This window comes from Pleurodeles waltl, chromosome 11, assembly GCF_031143425.1.
Source record: "Pleurodeles waltl isolate 20211129_DDA chromosome 11, aPleWal1.hap1.20221129, whole genome shotgun sequence".
Lineage (NCBI taxonomy): Eukaryota > Metazoa > Chordata > Amphibia > Caudata > Salamandridae > Pleurodeles > Pleurodeles waltl.
The window spans coordinates 580971270-580979465 of record NC_090450.1 but is presented as its reverse complement, the minus strand read 5'-3'; positions in this window follow the sequence as shown (position 1 = coordinate 580979465).

Below are 8196 nucleotides of genomic sequence, written 5' to 3'. Positions count from 1 at the left end.
GAACAGCACCCTCATTTAGCAGGGTGCCAAATTGTCTGCAGTCTTCCTCTCAACAGAACATGGGCGTTCGTGGGCGTTCGGGGGCCTTGCTTGCTAGCTAGAGACTGAGCGCTGGGTTGTTTAAAGACCCAGACCCAGATCCAGGGCCAGGCCAGGCCAGGCCAGGCCAGCTGCTGCAACAGGCATGATGCAGGCCCAATGAAGCACACGCCGGACTTTACCCTTTTCTGCCTCTTGAAAACTTCAACATGTCTGTCTTCTGATTGCACCTAATAAAGGGAGTTCCCATCATTTGGTGAGTGAGAGCTAACACTAGGCCAATATGCCTAGCCAGCAGCACAGGCACTATCCCCCTGATTACACAGCTCTGTTCACACCAAAATGAAAAATCCCCACCACTCGACCTATTTTACTATTTGTGGGAGGCTTACTTCGGCTCAGTTATGCCCCCTAGGCCACATTCGCGCTACAAAATGCCAAATTCAAAGACAAAAAAATCAATAGATTGATAACTGAAGATAATGCTTTACCCATATTTCACCTACTAATGAAGAAGGGGGCTTTATGGGAGTCAGGAGAGAAAATATTTATAATTTTCGGGCACTCGCGCAAAAAAAATTGCTCCTGGTTTTTATAAAATCGAAATATTAGTTAATGGGGGGAAAAAAAAAAAAAAATTTTACCAGCCATGGCGGGATTCGAACCCTTGTCCTGGGGAGGTTTCAGCATCAGAGGCAGATGACATTACCACTGAGCTATTGCTCCTTACTGGTAAAGAGGGATTCAGGAGCATCTATAAGCTACACACAGGCCCCCTGGTCTACATGACACACCATAGCCATGATAAAGGGACTACTGGAAATGATACATACATGGAAGCCCATGTGGTCCAGTGGGTAAGTTCCTGCCTTCCACCCAGGCGACCAGGGTTCAAATCCCGGGTTCGGCACCAGATGACTGATGGCGGAGAAGCAGAGGTAAGTCGGTAAGTAAAATGTGCTTGTGTGTGGAGGTGTGTCTGGCTGGTGATTGGTGGATGTAAGAGTGGTTGGTATGTGGATGGAGAGAGTGGTTGGTGTGTCAGGGCAGAGAGAGTGAGGTTGGGTCCAGGCCTAGTGAGAGTAGAGGGGAGGAGCCAAAGAGGGGGAGTGTGAATGGGTGGAGTAAGAAAGGAGAGCAGGGGCGGCATGGTTGGGGGGAGGAGCCTAGGGAGAGGTGGAGGCATAGAGCCTAGGAGGGACCAAGGGGAGGGGCATGTGTAGAGAAGGGTGGAGCCACAGAGGGAAGGGAGGAGTAGGAAGGATTCACAGAAGTAGTCTAGGGCAATAGGTCAGGGGGCGGAGCATAGAGGAGTGAGGCCAACAAGGAAAGAGTGCTCCTCCCCCTTCAGCAAACAGAGGGGGGTGACCCCAACATTTTATGACCGCTCCCTCCCCCCCACTACAGAGTTGGGGAGGGGCAAATTTTGGGGAGCAGTGTAAAAAAGGGGTGTTGGGGTGCATTATAAAAGAGGGTGCTAGAAGGCACAGAATGATGTGGTTTGGCTTTGGGTGCGCTAAACATCATTTATTTTGCCCCCCCCTTTCTGGGGGGAGGGGGGTGTAGCCCAAAAGTATAGGGGCAACAGAGGGAACTTAGGGGAACAGGCTTAGGGCACTTTTTTATTACCGACCACAAGGGGGGGCACCACACAGACATACTGTAATTATGGTATTGAAAGAGGTGACAGCAAGGAGCATGTGGTACGACACGGCGAGACGGGACAAGTCACCCCAAGTTTTTATTGCCCCCCCCCTGCCCTCGCAGGATCTGTTATGAGGTCTCTTGGGGTAGTTGTATTGAAAACAGATGCTTAAGACACTGAAGGGAAGGGGAATGTTGACAAGCGTGTGTCCCCCATTGTGTGGGTACTTTCTTGTGCGATACCCTCTTCTTCATTCACTCACCACAAAGGAGCAGCCACAAAATGACAATTGCTGTGATGGTAGTACTAAAAGGGGCTTTATAAGGTAGAGAACCAGAAGGAAGGCGAGCTTCAAGTGGCGCTCGGAGGAAGTGGGTCAACAGGAAGCAGAGATGCCCGCTATGACAGCTGAGAGCATTAAAATTTGGTAAATAAGGCGGATGGTTTGGGGAAGTAGATGAATGAGTCAGGGAGACGGCGCATGTGGCAATTGGTTGGATGCGGCATAGAGAATAATCATGGCATGCAAACTAGGCAGTAGTCCCTGAATTGGCAGCGTCTGCAGAGAGTTTGGGGTGCTTGACAAGTGATTTGCCTTCCTTGGATTGGGTATATAATCCACAGAGGGAAGGTCACAGCTTATAGTGAGGCAGATCGTGTATATCGGATTTAAAGAAGGGTAGTTTGAGTGTGCGGAGAGGGGCTGCACGGAGTGGTAAGTGGATGGGGTGCCGAGCAATGTGCATCCAACTGGTCACTGGAGGCTGGACGGTGGCAAAAGCACCTGGGTTACTGGGAGAATTACAAATGGAGGGCCAAAAGGAAGGGTGTTTATGGTCATTCAGATACTAAGACGGAACATTTGAGTGGCAATGAGATGGGGCTATTGAGAAGTCACAAATGGTGTCCCGGGTTAGAGGTATGGGGATCAGATATTCCTGCTAGGGTGTAATGTGCCACCCTGCCCCTTTTTTTGTGCAGCCTGGTTCCCTCTCTAGTTTCTCTCCAGTGTCTTTCTATCCTGCAGATGATTAGAGCAAGCTTCCTAAAGTTTTTCTTGGCCTCATATCCCCAATTACGTGCCTGACATGCCTGGCCTGAGGATACTCCCAAAGAGTGTGCTACTTATATTCTGGGAAGAGCCTCACTAGTTCTGCCTATTTATGCAGCAACAAGGCAAATCTTACAACCTGCAAAGTTGGAAGCTTTGAAAATGAAGTAAAGGTTTTTATTTTTCGGGAAAATGCTCTTCTATGCTTCATCTCCCATCTGAAGGCCATGGGCTCCTTTTCTTCTCTCACGTGTCCTTTCAAAGAGACAGATGACACACTCACCCAATCACTCAGCAAACATCTATGCTTTAACTCTGTCGTCTTGCCGTTTTCCCTCCAAGTGCTCTACCTTCCCCACAAATGCAGGATAATCTTTCCTCATTACTCATTCACTCGCTTATTGTAGTCCTCCGCTCCACAGGCCCAGCAAAGACCAACAAAGACAAGCAGTACGTCAGCAAACAGGTTTAACACTTCTCTCTTCTATTATTATGGTCATACTGCTGCCCTCTAGTAACACTACATGGCAACTGCAGCATGATGATGTGATTTTGAAGGGGGCTGTCCTATGCAAATAATGTCCTCCCATGATTATTTTGGCCTGAGACATTCACAGGCTTCCATCATGATATGGCCTCCAACATATGGTTTTCAGCAGAATTTTAAGCTTGACAACTTGTCTTACGCTAAGCTTTTCCCACTCGAAGGCCGCTCATGGGAACAGCACCCTCATTTAGCAGGGTGCCAAATTGTCTGCAGTCTTCCTCTCAACAGAACATGGGCGTTCGTGGGCGTTCGGGGGCCTTGCTTGCTAGCTAGAGACTGAGCGCTGGGTTGTTTAAAGACCCAGACCCAGACCCAGGGCCAGGCCAGGCCAGGCCAGGCCAGCTGCTGCAACAGGCATGATGCAGGCCCAATGAAGCACACGCCGGACTTTACCCTTTTCTGCCTCTTGAAAACTTCAACATGTCTGTCTTCTGATTGCACCTAATAAAGGGAGTTCCCATCATTTGGTGAGTGAGAGCTAACACTAGGCCAATATGCCTAGCCAGCAGCACAGGCACTATCCCCCTGATTACACAGCTCTGTTCACACCAAAATGAAAAATCCCCACCACTCGACCTATTTTACTATTTGTGGGAGGCTTACTTCGGCTCAGTTATGCCCCCTAGGCCACATTCGCGCTACAAAATGCCAAATTCAAAGACAAAAAAATCAATAGATTGATAACTGAAGATAATGCTTTACCCATATTTCACCTACTAATGAAGAAGGGGGCTTTATGGGAGTCAGGAGAGAAAATATTTATAATTTTCGGGCACTCGCGCAAAAAAAATTGCTCCTGGTTTTTATAAAATCGAAATATTAGTTAATGGGGGGAAAAAAAAAAAAAAATTTTACCAGCCATGGCGGGATTCGAACCCTTGTCCTGGGGAGGTTTCAGCATCAGAGGCAGATGACATTACCACTGAGCTATTGCTCCTTACTGGTAAAGAGGGATTCAGGAGCATCTATAAGCTACACACAGGCCCCCTGGTCTACATGACACACCATAGCCATGATAAAGGGACTACTGGAAATGATACATACATGGAAGCCCATGTGGTCCAGTGGGTAAGTTCCTGCCTTCCACCCAGGCGACCAGGGTTCAAATCCCGGGTTCGGCACCAGATGACTGATGGCGGAGAAGCAGAGGTAAGTCGGTAAGTAAAATGTGCTTGTGTGTGGAGGTGTGTCTGGCTGGTGATTGGTGGATGTAAGAGTGGTTGGTATGTGGATGGAGAGAGTGGTTGGTGTGTCAGGGCAGAGAGAGTGAGGTTGGGTCCAGGCCTAGTGGGAGTAGAGTAGAGGGGAGGAGCCAAAGAGGGGGAGTGTGAATGGGTGGAGTAAGAAAGGAGAGCAGGGGCGGCATGGTTGGGGGGAGGAGCCTAGGGAGAGGTGGAGGCATAGAGCCTAGGAGGGACCAAGGGGAGGGGCATGTGTAGAGAAGGGTGGAGCCACAGAGGGAAGGGAGGAGTAGGAAGGATTCACAGAAGTAGTCTGGGGCAATAGGTCAGGGGGCGGAGCATAGAGGAGTGAGGCCAACAAGGAAAGAGTGCTCCTCCCCCTTCAGCAAACAGAGGGGGGTGACCCCAACATTTTATGACCGCTCCCTCCCCCCCCACTACAGAGTTGGGGAGGGGCAAATTTTGGGGAGCAGTGTAAAAAAGGGGTGTTGGGGTGCATTATAAAAGAGGGTGCTAGAAGGCACAGAATGATGTGTTTTGGCTTTGGGTGCGCTAAACATCATTTATTTTGCCCCCCCCTTTCTGGGGGGAGGGGGGTGTAGCCCAAAAGTATAGGGGCAACAGAGGGAACTTAGGGGAACAGGCTTAGGGCACTTTTTTATTACCGACCACAAGGGGGGGCACCACACAGACATACTGTAATTATGGTATTGAAAGAGGTGACAGCAAGGAGCATGTGGTACGACACGGCGAGACGGGACAAGTCACCCCAAGTTTTTATTGCCCCCCCCCTGCCCTCGCAGGATCTGTTATGAGGTCTCTTGGGGTAGTTGTATTGAAAACAGATGCTTAAGACACTGAAGGGAAGGGGAATGTTGACAAGCGTGTGTCCCCCATTGTGTGGGTACTTTCTTGTGCGATACCCTCTTCTTCATTCACTCACCACAAAGGAGCAGCCACAAAATGACAATTGCTGTGATGGTAGTACTAAAAGGGGCTTTATAAGGTAGAGAACCAGAAGGAAGGCGAGCTTCAAGTGGCGCTCGGAGGAAGTGGGTCAACAGGAAGCAGAGATGCCCGCTATGACAGCTGAGAGCATTAAAATTTGGTAAATAAGGCGGATGGTTTGGGGAAGTAGATGAATGAGTCAGGGAGACGGCGCATGTGGCAATTGGTTGGATGCGGCATAGAGAATAATCATGGCATGCAAACTAGGCAGTAGTCCCTGAATTGGCAGCGTCTGCAGAGAGTTTGGGGTGCTTGACAAGTGATTTGCCTTCCTTGGATTGGGTATATAATCCACAGAGGGAAGGTCACAGCTTATAGTGAGGCAGATCGTGTATATCGGATTTAAAGAAGGGTAGTTTGAGTGTGCGGAGAGGGGCTGCACGGAGTGGTAAGTGGATGGGGTGCCGAGCAATGTGCATCCAACTGGTCACTGGAGGCTGGACGGTGGCAAAAGCACCTGGGTTACTGGGAGAATTACAAATGGAGGGCCAAAAGGAAGGGTGTTTATGGTCATTCAGATACTAAGACGGAACATTTGAGTGGCAATGAGATGGGGCTATTGAGAAGTCACAAATGGTGTCCCGGGTTAGAGGTATGGGGATCAGATATTCCTGCTAGGGTGTAATGTGCCACCCTGCCCCTTTTTTTGTGCAGCCTGGTTCCCTCTCTAGTTTCTCTCCAGTGTCTTTCTATCCTGCAGATGATTAGAGCAAGCTTCCTAAAGTTTTTCTTGGCCTCATATCCCCAATTACGTGCCTGACATGCCTGGCCTGAGGATACTCCCAAAGAGTGTGCTACTTATATTCTGGGAAGAGCCTCACTAGTTCTGCCTATTTATGCAGCAACAAGGCAAATCTTACAACCTGCAAAGTTGGAAGCTTTGAAAATGAAGTAAAGGTTTTTATTTTTCGGGAAAATGCTCTTCTATGCTTCATCTCCCATCTGAAGGCCATGGGCTCCTTTTCTTCTCTCACGTGTCCTTTCAAAGAGACAGATGACACACTCACCCAATCACTCAGCAAACATCTATGCTTTAACTCTGTCGTCTTGCCGTTTTCCCTCCAAGTGCTCTACCTTCCCCACAAATGCAGGATAATCTTTCCTCATTACTCATTCACTCGCTTATTGTAGTCCTCCGCTCCACAGGCCCAGCAAAGACCAACAAAGACAAGCAGTACGTCAGCAAACAGGTTTAACACTTCTCTCTTCTATTATTATGGTCATACTGCTGCCCTCTAGTAACACTACATGGCAACTGCAGCATGATGATGTGATTTTGAAGGGGGCTGTCCTATGCAAATAATGTCCTCCCATGATTATTTTGGCCTGAGACATTCACAGGCTTCCATCATGATATGGCCTCCAACATATGGTTTTCAGCAGAATTTTAAGCTTGACAACTTGTCTTACGCTAAGCTTTTCCCACTCGAAGGCCGCTCATGGGAACAGCACCCTCATTTAGCAGGGTGCCAAATTGTCTGCAGTCTTCCTCTCAACAGAACATGGGCGTTCGTGGGCGTTCGGGGGCCTTGCTTGCTAGCTAGAGACTGAGCGCTGGGTTGTTTAAAGACCCAGACCCAGACCCAGGGCCAGGCCAGGCCAGGCCAGGCCAGCTGCTGCAACAGGCATGATGCAGGCCCAATGAAGCACACGCCGGACTTTACCCTTTTCTGCCTCTTGAAAACTTCAACATGTCTGTCTTCTGATTGCACCTAATAAAGGGAGTTCCCATCATTTGGTGAGTGAGAGCTAACACTAGGCCAATATGCCTAGCCAGCAGCACAGGCACTATCCCCCTGATTACACAGCTCTGTTCACACCAAAATGAAAAATCCCCACCACTCGACCTATTTTACTATTTGTGGGAGGCTTACTTCGGCTCAGTTATGCCCCCTAGGCCACATTCGCGCTACAAAATGCCAAATTCAAAGACAAAAAAATCAATAGATTGATAACTGAAGATAATGCTTTACCCATATTTCACCTACTAATGAAGAAGGGGGCTTTATGGGAGTCAGGAGAGAAAATATTTATAATTTTCGGGCACTCGCGCAAAAAAAATTGCTCCTGGTTTTTATAAAATCGAAATATTAGTTAATGGGGGAAAAAAAATAATAATAATTTTTACCAGCCATGGCGGGATTCGAACCCTTGTCCTGGGGAGGTTTCAGCATCAGAGGCAGATGACATTACCACTGAGCTATTGCTCCTTACTGGTAAAGAGGGATTCAGGAGCATCTATAAGCTACACACAGGCCCCCTGGTCTACATGACACACCATAGCCATGATAAAGGGACTACTGGAAATGATACATACATGGAAGCCCATGTGGTCCAGTGGGTAAGTTCCTGCCTTCCACCCAGGCGACCAGGGTTCAAATCCCGGGTTCGGCACCAGATGACTGATGGCGGAGAAGCAGAGGTAAGTCGGTAAGTAAAATGTGCTTGTGTGTGGAGGTGTGTCTGGCTGGTGATTGGTGGATGTAAGAGTGGTTGGTATGTGGATGGAGAGAGTGGTTGGTGTGTCAGGGCAGAGAGAGTGAGGTTGGGTCCAGGCCTAGTGGGAGTAGAGTAGAGGGGAGGAGCCAAAGAGGGGGAGTGTGAATGGGTGGAGTAAGAAAGGAGAGCAGGGGCGGCATGGTTGGGGGGAGGAGCCTAGGGAGAGGTGGAGGCATAGAGCCTAGGAGGGACCAAGGGGAGGGGCATGTGTAGAGAAGGGTGGAGC